At 41.9% G+C, this 26,838-nt stretch overlaps 2 long non-coding RNA genes across 2 annotated transcripts in view; both read right to left on the bottom strand.

Annotated features, from left to right (window-relative positions):
* The window catches only part of LOC144616655 (uncharacterized), a 560,479-nt gene that overhangs the window by 441,222 nt on the left and 92,419 nt on the right, over positions 1 to 26,838 (bottom strand). The window lies entirely within an intron of this gene.
* The window catches only part of LOC145715535 (uncharacterized), an 89,250-nt gene continuing 89,030 nt past the window's right edge, over positions 26,619 to 26,838 (bottom strand). The window contains exon 3 of the long non-coding RNA XR_014137752.1: positions 26,619 to 26,698. This is a non-coding gene — a long non-coding RNA (uncharacterized LOC145715535). The remainder of the gene's footprint in view (positions 26,699 to 26,838) is intronic.

Here is a 26,838-nt window from a genome sequence, read left to right as displayed (position 1 = left end):
TTCACTTAACTATAGAGAACAAATTGATGGTTGTCACAGGGAATGTGTCACAGGGAATGTGTCACAGGGAATGTGGGTGGGGGGATGGGTGAAATAAGTGAAGGGGATTGAGTACACTTATCTTGATGAGCACTGAGTAATGTATAGAATTGTTGAATCACTATATTATACACCTGAGACTAATATAACACTGTATGTTAACTGTACTGGAGTGAAACTAAAAGAAGAATAGCTAGAAAGTCATTTCCCTAAGGTACTTAAAGTAAAAAAAAAAAAAATTAATTCGCTTTTTGTCAACTCTGCTTTCAAATGTAGGCAGTCAAGTTTGAGTGAACATATCATTTTGTGTTTAAATGCTTATTTTATTTTTTTCTAATTATGAATTTTCACACCCCTACTGTGGAAAAAAATTCTAAAATAGAGGTTTCAAAATCAGAGTCCTAATTCCCCAAGATAATTACCGTCTACGTTGGGGTTGTATTTCTGTGTAATTTTTGTCCTACGCAGATCACATCTATAACTTACATTTTGGTAAAACGAGAATCACACAAGAATTTGCATGACATCTTTGCACAGGTACCACGCTAACCTCCCGTACTGTTCCAACTGGAGTACACATGGAGTACAAAAAATTTTATATTACATGTTGCATTTTCAGTTTCTATTATTTTTTAACTTTGGCCACAGCAATGTGTCTCTTTGGTCTGAGTCCTTCAGGCCAAGTCTAATTTTCTCTAGTTGCTGGAGAAATTTCTGGCGTAGCAAGCATTTTCAACCCAGGGGGAAGGGCAGCATTGTCTTTCCAAATCCCCAAAGGGGCACACCTGTGCAAATCTATGATTTTATGATGATGCTAAAGTGCAGATACATATGACTGGATTTTAAATTCACGCTCCATTTCCTAGAGCGCTGTCTAAAATCGTAGAAGGGAAAACAGGCACTCTTATTATGGTGCGACTACTCCCCGAACACGGTGCTGCAGGATTTTATATCAGCGATATGATGGACAGAAACCTAAATGACAGAGCTAATTGAAAAAGGTAAAGCCCATCTGCAAAGGCTAAGTGTAAATTGCCCATCGTTTTGTTATTTTACCCCATCCCTGCTCTCTGGATTTATGTCTTCACGTAAAAATAGCCACATGTAAAATTTGCAATGGAAAATGCTATTGTTTGCGTGTTATTCATAACCTAAAATTTTGAGGTTAAGACAAGATTATTTTCTGTCACTTAGAAGTAAGACATTTTATATAAGAATCCATTTTTGATTTGATGAGTGGTCCCGGATAAATCGGTCTGAGGTGTGTGTTTAAGCCACTTTAAAAATTCTGCTCAAGAACAGATCTAAGGAACAGCTAAATTAAGAATGCCATCTTTTCACTTTATGTTTCCACAGATGAGTCATTTAAATGACCTTTAATCCTAGTACATTTAAAATGACTACTACATTTAAAAGCACTCATTCCACACTCCACAATTTCCATTGCATGTTAAGTGAGTACTCTCTGCACAGCTCAGAGAGAAGTCTAAATACATAAATGGGCCTAAACCGGATGGGACCAAAAATATGACGTGTCCAGAGATAAGCATATATGGTAAATATATATCACTTCTGTTCTTCACAAACTTGTCTTGGTGAGTTTAAGAAAGGTAGAGAAACAGAATTTTAGAACTGAATGTTTCATTTCACAATAGATATTAAGCTTCCCACATGCCAGTTGCAAAGCCAGAGGCTCATGAAGGAAGGTGGGTAAGTCATGATCTCTATCTTGGACTAGCCTGTGCCTGAGCAAAGGAGTCTCAGGGTTTGCTGTAAAATAGATATGAGACTTGGACCCAAGATATATTCTAGGGGAAAGAAAGGGAGTAGATGGGGCCAAGCCTGGGATTTGGGTCTACAAAGCACACAGAGCAATTCATTGAATTTGGCATCCCTGGGAGACTAATCTATCAGAGCACAGCATCTCTTTAGTGAAAATTTATAATTTCAAAACAGTTGGTCCCTGCAAGGGTCTTTTTCCCTCCTCCTCCTCTTTCTTCTCTTTTTGACTGATGTTAAGACCTACCTCTTGGCTGGGGTGTTTGCATTTAAGTTTCTTAACCTGACCAACTCTATCAACAAATCACTACTTCTATTCCACATTCTTTTCTAAGTTTAAATAAAAATGACAGCAGTCCTTGCTTTTAAGGCTATATAATTTATACTGGAAGATAAAATACATAAATATGTAAGTGTTTCCTGAAGATTCAGGTGCATTGTATTTCATCTCTGATACATATCAGTATGAGCGTTAAAAGAACATACAAGTAACACTTCCTTCAAGTTATGCACTCCAATCTTACTTTAGTTCTTCTGTTCTACTACAGTAAAGGTATTCACTTTACTATGAATTGTATATAATATAAATACTTTGCCTTAGTTCTACTTGAGCACATTTATGTACGTCCTTTCATGATGCCAGTTTTTAAAAATCAAGCTTATGGGGGTGCCTGGGTGGCTCGGTCAGTTAGTGTCTGACTTCAGCTTAGGTCATGATGTCACAGTTTGTGGGTTCCAGCCCCGCGTCGGGCTCTGTGCTGACAGCTCAGAGCCTGGAGCCTGCTTCGGTTCTGTGTCTCCCTCTCTCTCTCTGCCCCTCCCCTGCTCGTGCTCTCTCTCTCTCTCTCTCTCAAAAATAAATAAACGTTAAAAAAATGTTTATATTTTACATAGAGTAAAATGCACCTGTGTTAATATACAGTTTCATCAAATGTGTGCATCTGTGTAACTACCTTCACAGTCAAGATACAGAATGTTTGCATTACCTCAAAAAGTTCCCTCAAATTTATTTGTAATAACATCCCCCTTACCCCCAGCCCAGACAACCATCAACTTGCTTTCTGTAACTATAGATTAACTTTTTTTAGCATCATAAAGTGGGCATTTTTTGTGTCTGTATTTTTATTTTGATCAGCATAATATTTTTGAGATTTATCCATGTTGTTGCATGAAGCCATAGCCCATTCCCTTCTAAATGCTAGATTTAATTCTACTGTATGGATATATAACACTTTGTATATTCATTTACTTTTTGATGGGCATTTGGGTTGTTTCTAGTTTTGGGCTAATAAGAATAAAGCTGCTGTGAACATTCATATATGAATATTTGTGTAGACATATATTTTCATTTGTACTGAGTAAGATACCTAAGAGTGGAATTATTGGGTCATGGGGTACATTTGATTAACCATATAAGAAACTGTCTCTTTTCCAAAGTAGATGCACCATTTTACATTCCCATCAGCAGGGTATGAGAACATTTGCTCCACATCTTATCCAAATTTAGCCATTCCAGTGGGTATATGTTGGTATCTCACTGTGGTATATAATTTGTATTTCCCTGATGACCAGTGAAGTTAATGTGTTTTAAATGTGTTTATTGGCCATTCGTATATTTCTTTGATGAAGTCAATCTGGTCAAATCTCTTGCCCATTTTTAAATTAGGTTGTTTGTCTTTTTATTATTTAGTGGTAAAACGTCTGCATATATCTGAAGACATTCTTTGACAGACATATGAATTGTGAATTTTTTTTCCCATTTTGTGATTTGCCTTTGCATTTTCTCAATGCTGTCTTTCGAAGCGAAGTTTTTGACAGCCATTCCTTGGAACATGGTAGGCATATCTGTTTACAAATAAGCTTTGCCAGTGAGTGCAGTAAATATCTCTTAAAATGTAATGCCAAGGAAAATCACGTTGTCTATTCCACAGTGATTGATAATGCTTCTGTGGCAAAGAGTCCCGGGGATTATCAAGCATAAGATTCACCAATGATATATCTCCCCAAATTTTGTGCTATCAGGAGTTTCTGCCTCAGGACCACCTTCATTCCTTTCCTTTCTTTCTAATACTTCTCCACAGAAAGTCTTCTTTATTTCACAAGATGAGTCAGCAATGAGTACAAACACTATTTCATTGCAGTGTAAGGGTCATCATGACCTCCTTGTTGCATTGTAAAAGTAATTTAAAAGTTGAGTCTGTTCTAGATTTTAGGAATAGAAATCTCTGATATATTGACCCAGAAAGCTCAAACCTCTCCTTGCTTCTCAAAATCAGAGCCCAATGAGTTTGTCCTTTCTTTTAAGAAAGCTAGTGGCCTGTGTTTTGTTCACGTATTTTAGAAAATATTTGTTAAAATGTACCGTATCCCAAGCATTGTGTCAGAAAGGCAAGAAATATCTAGAGTACCATGTATCAACTCTTTTAGTTTATACTTAGTGGAACAACGAGCCATCTTGAGGACAGGAATCTTATTCATTCTCCTGTCCTCAGTGCTTAGCACATAGGTATTTATTAATGTAGTTAATATATGAATGATTGTATACATGCATGAACAAATGAAGCATCAGAGAGAGTTGCCTTGCCTTAGCTTCCTATGTTTTCTATAATGGGAAAGCTATATAAATAGCCACAGCCACTCAGGGGAAAACGATGCTATGATAGCAATAAAATAATCCAGATCTCCCAGTAACATCCTAGCTAGGAAGTCAATTATGATTCAGAGTAAGACTTCTATCATTTTGATTCCTAATGGTTAAAATTTCCCAAAGTGGGGGAAAATACATGGGACCTCAGAAATGAGCAGGGTCACAAGGAAATTAGTTTCTTCCTAGATTAGATCAGAGATAAGATTAATAAGAAGAAGAAAATTGACTACAACTATAACACATAATATTTAGTACAGTCTATAAAACAATTTCATATACATTTTCTTACTGGATTCTTACAATACTCCTGGGAGGTAGCCACAAGGGGTATGAGTATTAGTACATCCCCATCATACAGAGTTGGAAACGAGGTTCAGAGAATGAAAGCGTCTTGCCCAACATTTTATAAAGCTACTTAACAGCAAAGTGGACTAGCTGGATTCTAAAATTCTTCTTTGCTACCCTTGGAGGACGACGCCCTTACTTGACTGGGTGCCATGGGTGGTAGTTTACATCTAAGTGTACATTTCTCTTCTCCTCTTGAATTTTAAATAATATCCCTTTTGTGTGTCATGAGATGAGATAAATTATCCTTACTATAGTGTATCTTTATGGTACACTCTGCACAGTATTAAAGAAAACTCCATTTTGAAAACAAAGCTGTATCAAAGAAAACTCAATTTTGAAAATGAAGCTGCATCAAAACTTTGTTTTCAAAATGGAGTTTTCTTGAAACAAAGCTGCATATAATTCCATAGGAATGAGCCCCTTGGAAGTCATGACTCTGTGAACCCTCAAATTCCTTTTTCTATACAAACCCTATTTTATAAGTAGTTAGCTAGAGCATGAAGACATGATTTTTTTCTTTTACACAGATGAAACCTCCTTAATTGTTTTTATGTGCTACTTGTCCAAGAGAAACTCCATAGCTGAGGCACACCTATTCAGAAATCTCATTGCCTTGATATGCTTGGAGGAACAATGGGGTTTGATACTTGTAGACAGGAACTTGGGAGGAAGGACCACAGAGCTACTCATCACCTCTGTTCAATCCTCCAAGGAACAAAGCGAAGCAGTACTATCTGTGAGCTATCACATCAAGTCATATTGGAAATCCAGCTTGCATTTGGAGAATGATCTTCAATGGCAAGTATGGCCATGGCTTGACATTAATATTGTAGCAGGATTACATTTTTAGACCATTGCTTTGCAGAAAGTCAAGTGTTTTTGTCTCTGCCTCCTTCAATGACAATGGTGTAATTGTAGGCTTTGTAATGGGCTGAAGGAAAGAAAACTCAACTTTGTTCAGGATCAGGGCTGGGTCATTGGACAAAATTTGAGATTCTATCATCCCCACAAATAGTTGAGAGCTATGACCAAGAAAAACACAATTTAATCTCTCTTTCTTCAACAGCTATATTTCTACATTCTCATTGGCCTCTATAAAAGCTATGTGAAGGATAAGCAGTTCTCTTTATTAATGCTTCATTAAGAATTTTTATGTCTATGTGACAAGTGGTATATTCTTTGCTCAGAATAAAGTACTTTAGAGACTTGATTCCAGCTGGTCTGGATTAGAAAACTCATTAATGCTGTTAGCATGACTGACAGCAAGCTCCTCAGGGGAGAGATATGGCCTTATATGTATGGAAACAGTCAAACTGGATTGGTCAACTTTTATAAATAAACCATTGGAAAATGTAATTTAGAGAGAGGAGTACATCAGTTACAGATTGTTTCCTTAATTGTGCCTGTTATTTCCCAGTTTCAAATTTTAGGCATTTTTCATGACAAAAATAATAACTAAAGTATCCAACAAAGCTCATCATTCAGTCTTTCATACCACAACGTCCATAATGACAATGGGAATTGTCATTAAATGACATTATGATTCAGAGGCAAAATAACAAGATCCTTTATAGTTAAGGCAATTGATAGCCACCTTGACCAAGTTCTAAATTTAAGTCACCATCTCTTGATTCAAAGATTGGCATCAGGTTAAAACAGACAAGGGATTGTTTCCAGCGGAGAAGATTAAAATGCAATTATAAATACATCTATCTTCCTTTGCCCAGGGACTCTCCATCCCATAATACCATTTGCATAATGGGTTACTTTGTTTGTTCCCTTTTAAATGTTAAATTTGGAACATTTTATTCTAAGTGCCATGAAAAAATAAACACATGAAGTTCTAAACCCACAGCTTTTCATATTTATCTGAGACTAAGAATATGTCCATTTTGTCTGTATTTAGGGAAGCACAAGTACTTTCTCATTTTTTAACACACCCAAGATGACAAGGATCTAAAGAGTTATGAATATAGACAAATGAAAGTATTTCACCTCATTCTCAAAGACACACACGCACACACACACACACACACACACTCCCTCATCCTTACTCTGTTTCTTTCTGAAGGCATCTGGAGGCTCCAGTTTGTTTCTGTGTTGGCTTCCGACTGCCCTGCTCCCTTCCCTTCTCTGATGTCTTCTATTCCTGAACTGTATTCCTGAGTGGACACTTGAATCAGTGTCTGCCTGCACTCTTTCCTTCTGCTGGTCCCCAGTGTAAGTGGACCTGTCCTATGTCTAGTTGCCTGGATGGCAAAGGGCTAGCCTAAAACTCAGTCCTTGCAAATAGAGAATCTATTATTCAACTCAAGTGGAACACATTTTGCTTTTTAAGAGGGTATCTTGATGCATAATAGCCAAGGTTAGTCCTTAGAGGAGGGAATTCACAGCACAAGGTTGACCAGTGGTCAAATCTTTGGCAGGAGGAGAAACTCCCATCTTCTCCCAGATGTGAGCACCTTCCCCTCTCCCGGGTACAGCCTGGCTCAGGGCTAGATGAAGTAAAGATGCTGTTTAGAGCGGTGGTCAGAACTGTGACCTCCCAGAAGGTTAGAAAGAGCCCTTTGCATTACTACAGTAACTATTTGCAGCATCTCAGCCTGCTGACGTTTGAAACTGCTGGTCTAAAGCTTCTCACATTCTATTTGTATTAGCAACTGGCTTTTCCTGGATTCAAACTTCACTGCCTAGTCTCCCAGTAAAGAGATTTTATGCTATTTAATGGTAAAATTCAGCTTCCCTGATGGGTTTCCTCAACACAGCTACTGGAGTAGCCAGGGGATGGGTCTCCTTGGAAACATCAGTAGCAACTCAGCTATTCTGTCTCCTGACAACAATCTCTCTGCATCATTGGCTGCCTATTTCACGCGGCCGGTGTCCTGACTGGAACTGGACACTGAAGACCATGCAGTAAAGAGGAGCAAATGTGTTATTAAGGTCAAGACAGGTGGTGGAAGGTAGGCCCAGGTGATAGTGGAGATTCTGCCAAACCAAGCCACTGTGTCCAGAGAACATGGATAGCTCCATCCAGGGTTCCAACAGATGGGGGCACCAATTGTTCTAGAAGTGGGGGCCCAACAGGTAGGCAGAGCCCAGCCATGGGGAATTTGGGCAGCATGTATATGGAAGTCCAAGCAGTTAGGCAGTGGTGCATCAAAAGATGGAGAACAGAGGCCCTGCTACTGGGCAAAGGGCCTAGTTAGAGATAGGCAGGCCTGAGGGGTAGAAGGAGACTAAGGTATGTCCCAGAACCAGCAGTCAGAAACGGGACAAAGGCAGAGCTAAGATTTGGATTATGGGAACAGGGGTGGGGAGGACTGCCCTGGAATATGGGACCAAGGTCAGAGCTCCATTATGAGAACTGGAGCACTGAAGGAAGGGACTAAATGAGGGAAAGTGTGAGGTATGGCTCTGTTTCTATCTTGTAGCATAATCTAAGAAAAGAGGCATAACTAAGTTCTAGGATGTGGGGTAAGGACACCACCATGGTTGAATCAAAGGGTCAGGAACTCCGGGGTATGCATGAAAACTCTATCAGTTAATGAGAGGGAAAAAAAGCTTAGAAAAAAAAAGTATTGGGGCACCCAGGTGGCTCAGTCAGTTAAGCACCCAACTCTTGACTTCGGCTCAGGTCATGATCTCATGGATGTGTGATGCAGCCCCACTTGGGGCTCAGTGCTGACAGCACAGAGTCTGCTTGGAATTCTCTCTCTTCCCTCTCTCCCTGCCCCTCCCCCTCTTGTATGCTCACACACACAGTCTCTCTCTCTCAAAATAGATAAATATACTTCAAATAAAAATAGCACCCAAAATGATCCTCCCCACATTTTTGCATCTTATACTGTTTCCTTTCTCTTCTTGTCATCATAGTCTTGATAACTGTTTGTATTAAATAAACATTTTATCTTAGAAACTGTTGAGAGGGATCACTTTTGAAAAATGTGCTAGGGTGAAGAAGTGCTTTGAGACTGATTCCTCTGTCTCTGTCCAGCTAAATCGTGCTTGGGGGTTGGTTGTCAGGACTGGCTGCATCCGGGGTTAGATGAGCAGGCAGAGACCTGTGTGGGAAGCAGTCTAAGAGCCCAGAGAAGATGAGCGTCACATTATATCATGTAATCGAGCACGCTCTGTGTGACCAGTACAAGGCAGGACACTTAACATACATAATCTAATTTAATCCTGTCAAGGTAAGAATTATTCTTCTCACATACACAAATAAAGCCACTGAGGCTCAGGGAGGTTGTGTAACTTCACTGATATCCCACAGTTGGTTAGTGCCCCATCAGCCTAAGCTCTTTCCATTAGGGGGACTGGGAAAGCTTAAATTGTTTGCTTCCAATCAGGATTACAGAGGAGAGAGGGGCATCAGCTGCAGAAATAAGAGGGCCCAGATGTGAATAAATGAGGAAGACAGGGGATGAACAGAAGGGTAATAACAGAGAATATCAGATACTCCTGGCCCAAGTCAAAAACTAAACTATTTTAACTGACTGGTACCCAGACCTGACTCTGGATCATTAGAAAAACTCCTAATGATAGATATATGCTCCTTAGTTTAAAAATATAGATTCAGAAAAAATAGATAGTAGATTCAGGAAGTAGCCGAGAACATTGATTAAATGAATACCATGTTTCTAGGAACACAAGAACTTTTGCCTGAATCTTTGCACCCAGATTACACTGTAAAGCCAGAGCAGCCATTACAAAGAAAGGTCTTGCACAGGTATTTAACATGTGACAGAACTGTGGATTTGGGCTGAGAAGAACAGCCAAAGGAATCAGCTCCTTAGTATTCTCTGATGTGTAATTTACATGATATTTTCTCAAAAAAAAGTAGCAGCCACCTAATATGCCAGCTGACAAGAATGGCTACTCTCTTTTCAGGCAACCTGAAAAGAGCCTGTTTGGCTTTCTTCTCTGGGCTCTTTGGCTCTTTTCATCCAGCCTGTTTGGGTCATTGGGACCAAACTTTTAGGCAAGACTGGTCTCAACAAGGAGTGGGTCAGGGTATTGTTCTAGTTCAGAGAAACCTGGAGAGCTTGTTAAAATGCAGAGACCCAGGCCCCCAGATTCAGGACATTCTTCAGGTGGTTCTGATGCAGATGGTCCTGGAGGTCCACTTTGAAAAAGTGTAGCAGAGGTTCCCTTCACACCACCATGCACTGTGTTTGTGAGAACTGAACTGAACTGGACACTGCTCATTTTGAGAGCACAGGTAGAGGGCCTCCCCATCTGCCTGTGAATGGCTTCTTTTCCAATACACATCAGTGCTCAGTGTTGGGGAGGAAGAAGAAGCCCTCAAGGTGCTCAGAGGTCAGCAATTCTGTGGTCAATCCCAGGAGACACTGTGGCAGCAAAGACAGGAGCCCTCCCAATGCCACAGACACCTCATCACTGAGCCCCAATCTTTGCTTTGCTTTCATTCTGGTCACATGACTGGAAGTGGGTGAGTTCCAGAAATAAGGGACCAAAGAGGGGACATACAGGTTGTTCTTCCTCCCAATTTCTCTCCCCCATGGCTACTGGAATCCACTCATTTGTGTTGCAGCCTGAAGACTGCTGTTCTTTTTATCCTTCTTGACAAAAATGAAACATTACACCAACTATCAGGAGGAGGTTGTGACTTTCTTGCATGAGCCCGCTTTAAGGACAAGGAGTTGCTGAGACAGAAAATTCCTCAGTGGCCGGCTCAAAAGATGATACAACATTGTCTCCTGGGGACACAGTGATTTGCGGCAGCATTTCAGCAACCCAAAATAAACCATCATTCTGCACAAGGGGTGACAAACTTAATGTCTACAGTCTTCATCATAATTCTGGGAGCAGAATTCCCAGACTCCAGGTTAAACCCCTTTCGTTTTGGCCAAAAAACCTGGAGCAGGAACATGGGAGAGATCGTAAGATAATTGTCCTTTGGAGGAGCACCTTTCATCTGAGGATTTCCAAGTGCTTTATAAATATTAATTAAATTGCAACAACGCCTTAGTATGCACAATTATTATCCGTCTACCACCCCCAGCTCCATACCAGCCCCTTAAAGATGAGGCCCTTGAAGAATAGCATGGCTAGTGTCTAAGCCATTTAGCGTCTGAGCTTATCACAGAGGCAAAACCCAAAATTCAAGGTTCTTCAATTCTAGAACTACATTAAAGAGAACTAAAGTGATTCAAAGGACCATATGATTCCTATGCATATATACTGTGAAGTACTATTACTAGAAGAGAAGAATAAAATATGTATGCTGAATTTATCATTTAATTAGAAGAACTACTCTATTAGTCCTAGCTTTTAACCTAGCTGTTTCCCTTCTAAGGGAAAAGATTCTTTCTTTTCTTTCTGTTTCAATTTTTTCCACCTATGAAACGGTGATACGATGGGGTTTTATTATCGCTCGTATTATCCTATCGCTCTATCATAAGCATTGATGGCTTATCAAGAGATGTGTTCTACAACCTACAAAAAGTATTCACATTTCCAATTAATGGCACGCTCTGTGCCAATTAATGGCAATACAATTAATTCATAAGCCAAGCCAATCCAATTGACGGCATACCTTCACAATTTGAAATGCATTACCCTGATCCATCACCCAACCCCAAAGAATATTCATTATCAATTCAAAGCTGTTACTCACATTATCAGAATTACCTTCTTCTTCATATTAGTTCACGGCCACTGGCCTGTATGATACTATGATACTGTCTTATTTGAGTCAGTCACAATCTTTTTTTTTTTTTTTTTTTTTTGGAAAGCTGGTACTAAAACCACCACCAAGATTAAAAGTAAAACAAAAACAAAACAAAACCCAGAAACCACAACAACAAAAAAAAAACTATAAAGACCAAATACTGTCAGTGATTCTAAAATCACAAGGAAATAATGCATGCTGCTTGCGGTATGTCAATGAGAAATCTTTCTACAGAGTTTTCTTTTATGAGGCAAGTGAGAAACTTCTACAAAGGAAGCCAATTGGCTAGAGCAAAAATCTGTAGTCATAAAATATTCTTAGATCTTTTGGAAATCATTAATAATATCTTAGGAAAACATAGAGAAACCAGTTCCTGAAAATTATATATATATATATATAATGGGAATAATGAGCTAAGGACAAACAGCTGCACAAAAACAGGCACGAACAGTATTTGTTTCACACTCGACAGCCTACGATGTATTTCCATGCAATGTCTTATTTGATGCTCTGAACAACCAGATGTGTTAGGAGCACAAAGAAAACAAGTGACCTGCCTCAGGTTGGTAACTTGGGGAATGAGCCCTGGAGTCAGAAAAATGGGTCCAAATCCTCCTTCTGCCACTCCCTAGCTGTGTGACCTTGGTCAGTCACCCGCCTCTAAGGCCTCAGCCTTCCCTCAGGGTTGTTGGGAGAATTAAATGAGATACTGCACATAAAAAGCTCAGCACAGATCCTGGCACATCACAGAGAATGCACTCAATATATGTTAGTGCATATCACATGTCACAACAGTCTCCCTACCCAGCCACAAAGCTGATTAAAAACAAACAACATACAGGGGCGCCTGGATGGCTTAGTCTGTTAAGCATCTGACTCTTGATTTCAGCTCAAGTCATGATCTTGTGATTCATAGTTTCAAGCCCCATGTTGGGCTCCAGGCTCACAGTGCAGAGCCTGTTTGGGATTCTCTCTCTCTCCCCTTCTCTCTGCCCCTCCCTGGCTCATGTTTACATACTCCCTGTCTCTCTCTCTCTCTCTCTCTCTCTCTCTCTCTCTCTCTCTCAAAATAAATAAACTTTAATAAATAATAAAATCATAAAAAAAAATCCAACTTTTCTAAGCCAGTATATCCAAATGAAACACTATCTTCCCAAATGGCCACTTTGGGCGCTATGTCTGACTCCAACGTTACTCCGTTTTCACAAAATAATTTTGGCCCGACTCTGTCAGGAACATCCTTAGTGCTTGTTTAAAATATACACACATATGTGTATTGTTATTGGTGGCAAATCTTGGTCCTTCTGGAGTGATTTTTTTTTTCATTTAGAATTTGTCACTTAGAGCCAAATCTAATGAAGAAGGAACATAATCAAGAGGGAACAAAATTAAAGTGTACAGATTGATTGTATGCATGTGTGTGTGTATGCATGTGTGCACCTTGTAAATTACCCCTAAAGGCAATCCCAAATGAGGACTTGTATAAACATGGTGAAAAATGGTGCACAGTGATGTTAAGTGCATAACTTCCTGAACTCATTACTTGAAGGCTGTCCTTCACCTAATTTTGACTTTTTAAATATGATCTAACATACAGGTCTCATTCTTTTATTGTTATACATGAGCTGTTGGCCTCTACTCACTTTTCCAGGTAGGGAACGCTGGGAAGAAAGGAAAAGACCCAGGATAGAAGAAAGGGGGTGGGAGGAGAGAGAGAAAGGCCAAGAGTTAAAGGACAAGTTGAGGCAGGGAAAATCAAATAAGCTTAGAAACATCACAGAGGAATCAACCTTGTAGGCAAGAGATGTTAATTACACTTTGCTTTTTAAGACATAACTCATGCTACTCTTTGTTTTGTGAAGCAGGGAGAGTGCATATAATGGGCTGCAATAAACTTTCCAATTAAGGCTAAATCATTTTTTTTAACTTATTTACTTATCTTGAGAGCAAGAGAGAGAGAGAGAGAAAGAGAGAGAGAGAGAGAGAGAGAGAGAGAGAGAGGGAGGGAGGGGCAGAGAGAGAAGGAGAGAGAGAGAGAATCAATCCCAAGCAGGTTCCACACTGTCAGCGCAGAACCCAACATGGGGTTTGAACCTACGAATCAAACTGAGTCAAAACCAAGAGTCAGATGCTTAACCACCTGAGCCACCCACCCTAAGGCTAAATCATTTTTTTAATTCTGTTTTGAGAAAATGTGTTATTAAAATACTTTAGGCTTTTGAAAAATGGAACCATTTCTTAGACCATTTACTGTACTTTTTCGTTTATATTCTGGATGATCGCTTACCACCTGCTCACTTCTTTGCTCTTGTCTCCTCGAGGCTCCTGGACAAGCAGGGGCTTGTGGGAAAGGAAGGAAGCATGAAGAACTCTCTTATGTGAATAATGTGATTAACAGAAAGTATAAAAGAGGCTTCTTCCCCTCTTCACAAAGCAGATTTTCTTCAGAAGCTGGCAGAGCTCCCAGACAATTTGCTCTGGGACAGACACTGGCTAACCTGCTGCCAGTGCCGCCTCTGGGGCCCTCGGGATTGGGATTGATGAGTTGGGGTGGCCACAGGGAGGGAGCAGGGAAGAGGCAACACCAGGCAGGGCCAGCCTGGGTCACCCAGCGGGAGACAGAGCTGTGAGCACAGAGCAGGCGCTGTGCTGTCTCGTCCACTCACTGCCCAGGCCTTCTGGCACTGAAACAGCAACAGGAAGGGCTAGGGGGCTGCAGAGGGGAGAAGCTGGCTCCAGGGTCCAAGATGGAGCCTGAAGGGTCAGTGCTCACAATGTAGGGGAAGGAGTAGCAAAGGAGGAGCTGGCTCCCACCTGTGTGCCCCAAGGGCTCAGTCTTGATCAAGGTGCACAGACCAGCTTGGAAGGCAGAGTAACCCTGTTCCCCAGCACCTAGAAAATAGTGTCTCCTGACTTCCTGCCTGGCACAGGGGTCTGACCAAGCAGCCAGTGGGTCTGGGGAATGATCTCGTGTCAAATGTAGCTGCCACGCTCCCCGGATCCTGTATTCACCATTGTCACTACGGCAATGCCCAGCCCACCCCTTTCAGCTCCCCCTGGGTGGTATTTTCAGCAAACACTTGCTCTGAAGTACTTCTAATTGAATTGGAAATTAGTAGGCGTTCTGTGATCTGAAACGTGTTGGTGGGGAAAGGAGAGGAAGGTCATTGGCTTCCAAAGCTATTGCCTGCTTCCCTGCTAGGTTTTAGCTCAGCCAGATCTGATTTCTGATGAGATTTTTAAAAATTATTTTCCTCTGTAGTAGGATTTTATTCTATTTATTTTTTAAATGCTTATTCTATTTATTTTGAGAGAGACAGAGAGAGAGACAGAGAGAGAGAATCCCAAGCAGGCCCTGCTCTGTCATGGGGGGAGCCCAAAGTAGGGCTCAATCTCTTGAACCTTGAGCGGTGACCTGAGCCTAAATCAAGCATCAGATGCTTAACTGACTGAGCCACCCAGGTGCCCCTCCCTTATAGTGGGACTTTAGAAAGGTTTACGGCCATGAATTATTCAGGGTCACTAACTGATATGCCCCCTTCTTCGCCCCCACCCCCCCACACACCTTCCAAATATCCTCAAAAGGATTCTTGACTAGCTAGGATATAAACAGAAAAGGTAGGGACATATTTGCCTCTCCGTTGCCTTAAATGTCCACCAGCCAGGCTGCCCTGAGGCTACCAAGGAGCTGGGAACTGGCAGTCAGCTGCCCTGCCAGCTTCTGCTTTCTCTGTTCTTTCTACTAATGGAAGAACTTAAGGGGGGGGGGGACGGGGGCAGTGTGCATGTGTATGTGTGTGCACACGTACTTCAACCAATTTTCAAAATTCAGAAAATATAGAAACATGTGAATACCACCAACTCAAAATAACCACAGTTGACGTGACAGTACATATCCTCATGATTTTTTCGAATGCAGTATTTTGAAGTGAGATTACAGTATGCGTATATTTTTATAAACAACTTTTTTCACTCCACGGCAGGTCACACATATGATCCTTCCATGTTAATAAGTACAGGTTCATGTTATCATTTTAATGGCTGCTTAATAATCCAGGATAAAAATGTGCTGTAGTTTCTTTAATCAATTGCTTATAGTTTGACATTTCAGATGTCACTATGTTATTGCTGATAGAAATAAGGATCTTTACATAAACATTACCAAATCCTTGTCAGATCACTCGCTTAAGATGGATTCTTCAAAATGGAGCTGCTGGGTCAAATTCCATCATCATTAAAAGCTTTGATGCATCCTGTCAAAATTCTCCTACAGGAATCCTTGACCAATATTCCATCCTTCCAACAGCAAAGGGAGCTGTCCATTTTCCTCATCCACCCTGGAGGCAGGGCATAAGGAGTGTGGTTCATCTTTTCTAGTCTGAGGGTTGTAAATGATTGTCTCATTTGCGGTGTTAATCTGATGTTCAGTGTTTTCTCTTCTCCCTCTGGCACCTCCGTCATGGCATGGAGCTCTTTTCCCACCAGCATCTCTTTCACTCAACAACAGACATTAATAGAGCACTTCCTGTGTGTAGGCACCATACTCGACACCCATGCTACAGAAGTGGCAAGGTCTAGGGTGCTCTGGGGAAGGAGGGGGTGGCTGGGGGAGCAGGAGAGAGCTTCACAGAGGAGGTGCTATTGATGCCAGGTTTAACGGAATGGTGGAAAATGTCATTTAATGCAGAAGACAGAGCATAAGCACAATCAAAGACCTGTGTTCCAGTGAGGCCGGGGGATAGGATGGGTGGGGTGCCAGACTGAGACAGCCTCCGCGTACTGCACTATGGAGTTCAGATTTTATTCTGTGGCAACAGCAGATAATTAAAGGACGGGTTTTGAGGGGCAAATAGTGATAAGATTTATATAGAGAAAGCTAATTCTGGCAGTGGTGTGAAGGAGGAAACAAAAAAGAGGTAGAGGACGAAAGACCAATTAAATGGCTGTTGCAGTCGTCTGTATGAAGAAGCTCAGGGTTAGAAAGAAGTCACGGGCGGAGCAGAGAAGCGGGTGAGATAAAATTTTCAGGACTGGTGACTGGGGTGGGGGGAGTTGAGGAGAAATTCAGGAAAACTTGGAGCAGAGAAGGTGTGAGTTGGAGCAAAAACCAAGAGACGGATTCAATTTTGAACACGTTCCATTTAAGGTCTACTGGACTTTAGATGGATATATCCAAGGGAAATTGTTATTGCCAATATGGATTTGGGACTCTGGAGAAGGGCTGTGGCTGTGGATGGATGTAGATTTGGGAACCACTAGCACTCCGAATCCACACATCAGTTGGCAGGAGCCCTTTCCCTACCTGGCAACCAGGCCTGCCACCCTGTATTCTGGTCTTTATCCTTATGTCTGACCCATGAGCCCCATTGCCTGCACTCAGAGGGGCCCAGTTTGCCACGAGAAAGAATGGATCTAAGGTAGCCAGTTCACATAAAATTTTGAAGATTAAGAAGTCTATCTTATGGTGCCATTGATAGGCTTTTTTAAAGGGGCTATTTGTCTAACACAAAGAAATCACCCCCTATTAGTGTGGCAAATGGGTGGGAGATGTTTGAGGGACAAAAAGCCTTTCTGAGCTCTCTCGAGTCATACCCATGAAGTTCCACCCACCCCTGCCTCTGGGTCGGGGGCTCTGTTTCCTTGCTGGAGATCCCAAATGCAAAAAATAAAAATTAAAAAAGCCAAACCAAATAAAACACTGTCAGCTGCTGGAAGAACCATTCATAACCACTGGAGTTTGCCTGAAGACAGAGCTCTGCAACCTGAGACCCGCTCTAGGAGCCAGGTTTAAACACCAGGACCTAAAGAGGAACAAGGGGTGTGGCGCCATGCCTTTGGCTGCTTGGCTTCTCAGCTAGGATTTGAACAGCTCAATTAAACGGACTGGCAGCTGCCGTGTCAATTTCAATAAAAACATAACACAACAAATCTGGGTAATGTGAGCCTGCTCAGCTCCCTTCAGCATCTTAATAAATCTTCACGTAGAAAGACAAAAAGTGCTTTTGAGAGTCATGCTGAGGTAGAAACGTGAGCGTCAGCTCCAGCTCCCATTTTTTGGCAGCTCATCGCCAGACCAGGGCAACCTTACTCTGACCTGACCAGAAATGCCTTTTGTTTTGTTTTGTTTTAATCCTGTCTCCTTTTCTCACTGGCTCCCTTCAAACCCTCTTTTCTGGGTATGTCAAATCAAAAGTGGCTCCTGCTATCTGGTAACGCAGTTCTGGCTGGGCCCACAGAACCAGGAACTATCCACTCCGCACACTGCTTCAAAACAGTCACATTCCATCTTGTGCTGTATCAGGAAGGAGTCTGCAACAGAGGCACCTCACTTACCAAAACCAGCAAATGAACAAATAAAACCTCTATTACTTCAATAAAAAGGACTTAACTAGAAAGGAGATAACGTAATTTAAGCAATATTTGCTCCATAAGGAAGTATCACTGCTGCGGGTGGCCTGACTTTCCTCTTTCCAAACATGGATATATAATTAGCTACGAGTCAAAAAAAAATTCCAGGTTTCGTAAACACACCAGGAATCTGAGGTATAGAAAGACAGCACAGACAACATACCTGATTTCCATATGCTCGGTCAGGGAACCAATAATGCAGAACATGGGAATAAATGGCTCCTATCAAGTGCTGAAATTCCACGAGATAAATCATAGCTAATGCTCTAGATTATTTCCTGTTAGAAATGCCTAAAAGGTCATTCATTTAAAATGACGTAAACACCCCAAATGAGAAAGCAAGGCGGAAGGGAACAGGGCATGGAGAGATTCTGAATTTCCATTTCCGATCTCTTATTCAGCAATAGCATGGCTTTCAGCCCAAACTGTTAAGAGTTTTGGGGCAGAGGAAATGATTTATACTATGAAGGAGGAAAAGAAAAGCTTTCTGAAGCATCAGCTTCCTTAATGACAAGCCGCCCTGATAAGTTGGCACATTTCCTATAAGTATTCATGGCAAAAATCCCTGCAACATCAGAGATCAAAACGGCTTCCTAATTTAGGCCAACATTTCTGAAACTGCTGACACTTTCGATAGAAATTAACCCAGAAACAGCTCACTTCACTGCTCACTGCATGGGCTTCCAACTCAGGGTGCTCAGGGTGTGTGGCGTTTAAGGGGTGTGTGACTCACACCCCTCTATGTATACGCGGCATCGTCTACGGCCTCCATGTTTTTTCAACCTCATAAATCTTCTTCCTCTGCTACCTGAGGACATCTTAATTACCCAGGCCTTTCTATGTTCACACAAACAAAAACTAATCTAAAAACAGTCGAGTAGCATGGATCTTGCTTCATTCAAAACTGTTTCCTTTACACACACACTACATCATACTGTTCCTACCTTAGTTTATATCTTTAAGATTTCCCCCATCATTTCCCAAAATGTGTTATCTGGCAAAAGCCTTTAAAGTACAACTCCAGTAACATGTGGGCAGATTTTTAAAAACATGATTGTAAATGTGAGCTGCTTCTTTTTCTCACCCTACAAACTTGGCACCTTCATATATCGTAAATCTTGCAGTGGCAGCAGCAGACCCAGAGCGACTCCACTCTGTTGGGACCTGTGTGTTCGCCACCAGCATGAGAGGAGCCGTGCCAAGGTATTCTGAGAAGCATGCTCTCTGGCCAGTGTTCCAGCCGATATTTCACAACACATCAGAATATTTTCAATCTAACAAGCTCAGCTCAGAGAGGAGAATCCAGTGAGATCAACTAGAAAAAAAAAAAAAAAAAAAAAAACCTCCCTACACATCTGCCCTGATTGGGAAAGCTGGTCGCCAGAGAAAAGAGTTCTAGAAGAACAGTTTATGCAGAAAACCCAAAGGACTAAACGCCTGAAAAGATCGTACACAGACTCTGACGTGTCGCCCTGCCCTCTTCTGCACTCCAGGCCTCATTTTCCACCCTTGCACTGTCTCTTCTGCCTTCTCTGAACGGAGACAGCTGTGGGACAGCGATGATGAGCATGGCCCCCAGAGCCAGGCTGCCTGGACTCAGGCCCCGGTTCCGCCTCTAATTTGCTGCATGACCTTGGCTGTTAACTAGTTTCTCTGTTACTCATTTCCTCATCTGTAAAATGGACTACTTGGAGGATGAAATGAGCTAACATAGTTGAAGCTTTTTGCACACCGTCTGACATATAACATAACCTGTCTGCTCAACTCTTTGCTCCCGATTAGACCACCAATGGAGCAAGCATGGATGGATCTTTCCAAACATAAGGTACAAGCAACTTTGGAACCCAGTTCCGGTATCTGCCCGTGAGACTTTAAGTGTTTATGTACAAATTACCTCATGTAATCCATAAGATACCTGGAAGAGATAGCATGGCAGGCCTTATACAAGTTATTCCTCAACCAATCGTGCCTTCCAAGACCGTGCGCTTATGTAGTTTCCTCCCATGTTGACTCTGGACTTGGTTGTGGGCTTACTCTGGCCAGTGCAATCAGCAAAACTGAGATTCTTAGAGGTTTCATAAGTGCTTGCACGTTAAAACTTGGACCCTCAGAACACGGCCGCTACCGTGTGACAAAGCCTAGCCTCCTAAAGGACGAAAGAGCACATGGAGCCAGTGAGGCCCAGCTGGCCCAGCTGAGCCCAGCCCCCAATCTTCAAGATCTTCAAACTGAAGGTAACTGCATGAATAAGCCCAGGTAATACCAGTGATTAAACTAGCCTGTCAACTCACAGAAGCATGGAGAAACAATAATCTGTTGTTTTCAGTCGCTATGTTTTAGGGTTGTTTGTTACTCTACTGTGACTAAAACAGAACCTGGTGAGGAGGACGCTGCCGAACAAAGACTTATAACATGTGGTATTGCCTTTGGGACCAGATGGCGGGGAGAGGCTGGAAGGGCAGTGAGGAAATTGGTTTTGGAGGCTGGGAAACGGGCAGCCCTTCTTGCTGAAACAATCAGCAAAACTGTCATCTGTAGTAATTCGTAAGGTTAGAAAATAGATTTAATCAATTTATTGGTCTGGCTAAAGAGACTTCTGGGCAGAATGCTTAAAGCACCAGTGGATATTTTAGCCTTGCACAATAAGGTACAAGGAAAGAGAGTTAAAGCCGGAACCCATGTTTGCAAACAGAAAACTGAGAAGAAAGAAGGGAGGTTCAGGATTTGCTACGTTAGAAAGTTCCTCTTTCCACTCTCTCCAGGTGGCAAAGGATTCTCAAAGGAAGAGATGGTCTCAGAGTAAAGACTGATCAAAGATAGGGTGTAAGACCCTTAATTAAGACCTCGAAAACACTTTAGGAAGTGCTGAGCGGGCCCTCTCAACTAGACAAAGGGCTTCTAAGATTCATAGGAGCCTAATCCCAAAATATCTCTGAGTAATCAAGCTGGGCTGCCCAATATAGCCACATGTAGCTGTTGGGCACTTGAAATGTGGCTAATCTGAATTAAGCTGTGCTATAAGCATAAAATACATACTGGAATTCAAAAACCTAGCATTAAAAAATGTAAAATATCTTATTAATAACATAAAGTTGCAACAATATTTTGATTATAGTGAGTTAAAAAATTTATCACTAAAATTAATTTCACTTGTTTTGTTTTTACTGTTATTTAAATTGTGGGTCTTAGAATTAGACAAAACCCCACATATGTAGTTCATTCACATTTGTGGTTTGTACTGTATTTTAATCAGAGAGCATTACTGTAGAGGCCAGTCCCCAAAAGAATTGTGGATAATGGAATGAACAATAATGAGATACATAGACAACCCATAGTTCTTTTTTTAAGTTTATTTATTTATTTTGAGAGAGAGAAAGAGAGAGAGAGAGAGAGAGAGAGAGAGAGAGAGAAAGCACGCAAAGGGGGAGGGGCAGAGAGAGAGGGTGAGATAGAATCCCAGCCTCCCACAGAGGCTGACTCTATGCTATAAACAGGGAGCCCCTATGTGGGGCTCACCCCCACAAACTGTGAAATCATGACCTGAGCTGAAATCAAGAATTGGATGCTCAACCGACTCAGCTACCCAGGTGCCCCAAGATCACAGACTTTGAGCTTGATGTGGTCATTGGATGAGACTACAGTGGTCCTGGGAGAGAGGAGTGTATTTTACATATTATGGGAGAAATTGCAATAATTATGGCCAGAAGCTGGGCTTGATGGATTAAATATAACCACACACTATTTACTAATCGTCTTGTTAAGAAGCAGTTTATTTCTCCCGCCCTTTGAATTTGGGCTGGCCTTTTTATTTGCTTTGTCCAACAGAATGTGAAAGAAGTGATGTGTAGCTTTCGAGCCCAGGCCTCAAGAGGCTTTACAGCTTCTATTTTTGTCTGACTGGTACTGGGAGAATTCCATACTGTGATAAAGCCCACAATGAAAGGCCATATGGAGAGTTCTAGCAACCCCAGCTGTTCCATCAATTCCTATTTGTGGCCCCAAACACGAGGGTATCACTCTTATTTGGGGGGTGGTTTGTTCTGCAGCAATAGATAACAGATGTCTATTTGCAGTCTAACAGGGAGCAAAGAGTTGAGCAGATGGTTCAGGTTTCCAGGCAGAGGTGTCACTTGGGACTCCACCACAAGTAGAATGCTGTCACCACCATGTTCTTCATTACATGGGCTTCTCCAAAGTGCTGCTCACAGCATGGTAGCTGGTATCTCCCAGAGTGAGTGATCCAAGAAATGGAGAAAGTGACCAAAATGAAAGCCCTGACATCTTTTATAACCTAATATCAGAGTCAACATCCCATCACTTATCCAGTGTTCTACTGGGCGCACAGACCAACTCTGATAGGTTGTGGGAGGGGACCACACCGGGCGCTAATATCAGGAGGCAGGGATCATTAGGAGCCATCTTGAAGGCTGGCTACCACATAAACCAATAAATGAATATGTGTATTTCACACGCTTGAAGAATTCGCAAGAGGCTACTTTTCCCATATCCTCTATTATTCTCTGACCTATTTATTCACCACGGGTTCTTTAATATTTTTCTTTACTTCTCATTTCATTCCATACCTGTTATTCCCCTCTCCAACTTTGTTAGGCCATGGAACATGGCATTTCACGTCTTTATTACTCTGACTGGAGGCTTGTGTGGTTAGCGGGCTCAGTGTCAGTCTTCAGGAAGAAGGCTCAGTGATGAGAAGAAAGACACTCGAAGATTAGTACTCCCAAAACTTTTGGAGAGGAGAACTATAAATAAATTCAGCTCAATAAAGAGCAGGCCAGCCTGGAATTGGAGAAAAATGAGTCCTTGTGTTTGTTGCTGGTGACAGTGTGAGGTTTCTGACGAAAGCAGTCTGGCAATTTTTCATAAGAGCTATAAAATTTGTTATACCATTTGACTCAGCAATTTCCTCATTGGAGACCACACACTCCAAAAGGAAAAGCAAAAGGAAGAAATGAACTTGTATTCTTTGGACCATCTCAACTGCTCAATAACAAGGAATCAGCTTGAGTAACAGAACAGAAAACTGTCTCAGTGTAAGTGATAAGTATTTAATTTCATTAACATTGACCTGCATTTCTGAAATAAAATTATGTGAGAAACACAGAGTAGGGCATATGTAAGTAAACACATTACTAAGATCAAGGTTTGGAAAATCAAAAGTGATACAAATAGATTACTCTTCATTAGGATCTTGGGGGTTAAAATTTTTCACCTGAACACCATTTCTCAGCTGTCTGAGATGAATAGGAGATGATCAAAGGCTTAATAGCAGCTGATTTCCATTAACCCAAGCAGTACCCTCTGAATCTAGTTTCCTCATCTACCAAATAGGTATCACATACCTAAATCCCAGGGTCATGAAGATCTGAGTGTACTCTGTCCACTGGGAAAGGCTTTAGAACCCAGGTGACATGGTGAAGGCAGTATGGAATAAGGGAATATGTGAATTCTGCCCCATCTTTGTATTACACTTCCATCTACAGTAGCTTAACTTTTTTGAACCTTGAGCTTCTTCAACTGTAAATGGGCCTTCCCACCTTCCTAGGTTCCATCAGGATTAAATATCATATCATGTGTATAGAGACCAGTGGAATATGTAGCACATAGTAGGTGTTCAATTAATATTAGTCCCCTTCCTTTTTGCCACCCCAGACCTCCAATGCTTTCATTCTCTTCAAATAAATACAATAGGGGAAACAGTTGGAAACTGGAAATAAGTTAAGGCCAAATTTCAAAGAAGGTATTACTTCACTAGCTCATTGCCAAGTCACACAATAAAAATAGTCTGCAAGAAGTCTAAGGGGATGGGGTTTTGATGCACTGCTCGAGTTAACCAAAGGGTCGTCCAATAGGCTTGGTGCAGGGGCTGATCTGAACCCTTCTTTGGTCTCATTGGACAAGATCCATACTGTAGAAGAGTTTGCCTAAATGCTGAAAACAGGAAGGGGTTCAAAATGTGAGAGGACCCCTCAGAAATGAGCCTGTGACGTGACTTATGAATTGTGGAGCCCATGGGTAAACAGCCTGGAGACTTTCCAAACTCTTCCTCAGAGTAGTTTCAAAAAGGTACTAGGAGTGGTAATTGACCAAGTAGAGACCATCTCTAAAGGAGAACTCTTTTTGGTTCTAGGTAGGCTCTAGGGAATATATTAGCTGAAATCAAGGAAGGGAAAGAACTTATTACAAACATTCCCTGACGCCTCTTAAGGGCTAACGTCTGTCCCAAAACACCAGCAGAGTGGAACTAGAACATATGCTCCTTTAAAATTAGAGTCAGCCCCAAATAGCAAGGAAAGAACAGGATGCATGGCCTTTGTTTGTAAACAAAGACCAAGATAAATGTTGGTTGCCAGACCTCAAAGGGAGGCATGACAAGCCACTTGTAGAGAAGCCACAGGCAGCCGAGTAATCCCTTTGGTCTCCCTGGTGGTCTCCAGTAGACCTTTCCAGAGGCATCACTGCAGAGCAGGAAAGCCAAGAGGGCCAGAGGGCATCTGCCTCAGTAGATGTGTACTGCTCACTGGTGTGTACTATCTTCCCTTGGCCAGCATTCAAGCTAAATTTGATTGTCACTCTTATCACAGGCTGTCACTAAATGCTTTGGAGTCAGGCACTTAGGTCTGAATTGCAAGCAGTAAGTAAATGGTTAAGCCTCAGTTTCTTTGTCTGTAAAATCGGGATACCAAGGGTCCCCACCTCATAGGTAGTTGTAAAGAACAAATGAGATCAGGTATACAAAGCCTTTAGCACAGCGCCTGGCACACAGGCAGGTCTCACAAATGTTAGGTGCTGTTATTATTTTTGTGTTGTACATTTTATCCTCTGCTTTGTTATTTCACGCATGACAGCATTTCTCACCAGAACTGGGAGACGGGCAGAGCCGAGGGACCACCAGTGACAAACTCAGACCTTTTCCAGAGTGGGGGAATGGTGCTGTTTATAGCAACCAAGAGAAGATGCAGCCATAGGAAAGAAGTGAAAAGGGAGAGCATGTGCTGGTAATGAGGTAATATTTATATCTATCCACCGTGCCTCTGGGTCTGCCTCAAATCAGCTCAGAAGCCAGCTTCCCAAAGCAGAAGAGGGCCCAGGCCTGGCATGTAAGGAGGTTCGATCATATTTGCTGAGGGTCCAGGGCCTGTTGCCAGCTGATGAAGCAGGTCCCCTGAGATACACCGAAAGGGGAAGGGTCCCCACCCATACCCCACCCCTCACTTCCACAGAGTTTCTGGGCGAGAGACTAGCAGACAAGGCATTGCCCCTGTCTTAGAGCCTGCATGGCTCCAGGCCAAGCTTCCAGTCAAGGATCAGCGCCTCACTTACCCAGAAAACAGGAGTCACAAACAGAGCACAAATCTCATAATAGTGCTCTACTATTCCTTGGCCTCAGAGAACTGGCTTTTAGGAAGCTCAGGAGGAAGTTTCTTTTTGACAGGGTGTCATTTCAACTGGAAGACAATATATATTCTTCTAGCAGACCGATACAGAAGCGGTTCAGGTAACCAGGCCACCTGAACAGTCCAGTTATAAGTAATTGCACTAAACTCTGTGGTTGTCTGTTTGTTGGTGACACTAACAAGAGGTGGGCAAAAGTTACCGAAGAGGAAACTGAGCATGACACATATAGTCCTGAGCCCAGCACAGTGCCCAGAACACAAAAGGTGCTGTTTGCAGAATAAGTGGTTACTGAGGTGCATTTAAAATAAGCCAGGCTCCAACCCAGTACGTGAGGAAAGTATCTCCTCCCTTTTTCCATCTCTCTCCCTCTCCCCTCCCCCCCACCCAGCAAACAAGAGACACTTGGTCATTCACGAGTGTTTTCTCAGAGAATTGATTCTTTGGTTGCTGACTCACAAACTCAGTTTGCTTTTAAAAAGTAGACCTAAAAATTCTCATAAAACTCCATTTTGTTCCTTTCCATATTCCCTTTATTACTTCCTCCTATCACACACGCATCATATTTTACTTTTACAACACTTGGGAACTGGTTATGACAAACTCTGTAACAGCTCATCATGTTCACTTTATGGTTTTTTTGTCTACTTTTACTAAGTTATATTCCTTATAAAGTAGTGCATGACCCCCAAATACATGAAAGCCTTTTGCTGTGATCCAGAGGGTGAGCAAGTAACTGTACTAATGCAACTGACACCTATTCAATATTTGTCACGCTCCTAATAACTTCCTCCTAAAAAATGCATGGTGTTGTCTTCTATGAAGTCAACCGATGGGCTCTTGGAAAACTTAGAATAGGAATGCATCAAAAGGGGCCTATCTTCCGGTCAGATCATCATCTGTGCTTTTGTGAGTGTTCTTACCAAAGGTGATTGTGTGTCTGGAGTACAGGATACACACACCTGTAAATATGCACACTGCAAGTGAAAATCTAGAGAACACAGATGCTGTCTAATTCATCAAGACATGAGTTTCTTCCTGGCACTGACCACGATGGCTACTATAGGGAACAACCCAAGGCACCGCTTGCCTCCAAAAGAAATCCCGAGACAGGTTCTCCAGCCAGCAGAACCAATCCTCTCACTAGTCGAGGGTGGTTTACACATGGAAATCATATTATTTAAATCTTTTGGTGATTCTACTATGCCTAATATATGGACATGTCACATCAAATCTGCCTTAAAATTATATTTTATGTAAAACAAAAGGTAAGAACAACCGTTCGTTTCTTACCTGCTGCTGTAGTCACCAGAAACCAGGCTGCTGCTCTTCTAATGGGGCAGACTCCAGGATTTAATCTTCAGCTCCCTCCCCTGGAACCAGAACCATCGAAAGAAAACTTTCAATTGCTATGAGCAAGCAGACAATTTACTTCCAGCCAATTCTTTCTTATTCCCATGGCTTGCCGATTGTGAAAGCGGGGTGCCTAAGAAAGGATGTCTGGGGAGAAAGG

The sequence above is a fragment of the Panthera onca genome, chromosome B3, assembly GCF_046562875.1.
Source record: "Panthera onca isolate mPanOnc1 chromosome B3, mPanOnc1 haplotype 2, whole genome shotgun sequence".
Taxonomy (NCBI): domain Eukaryota; kingdom Metazoa; phylum Chordata; class Mammalia; order Carnivora; family Felidae; genus Panthera; species Panthera onca.
Note: the sequence above shows the minus strand (reverse complement) of the source record. Positions and strands in the feature narration are given on the sequence as shown.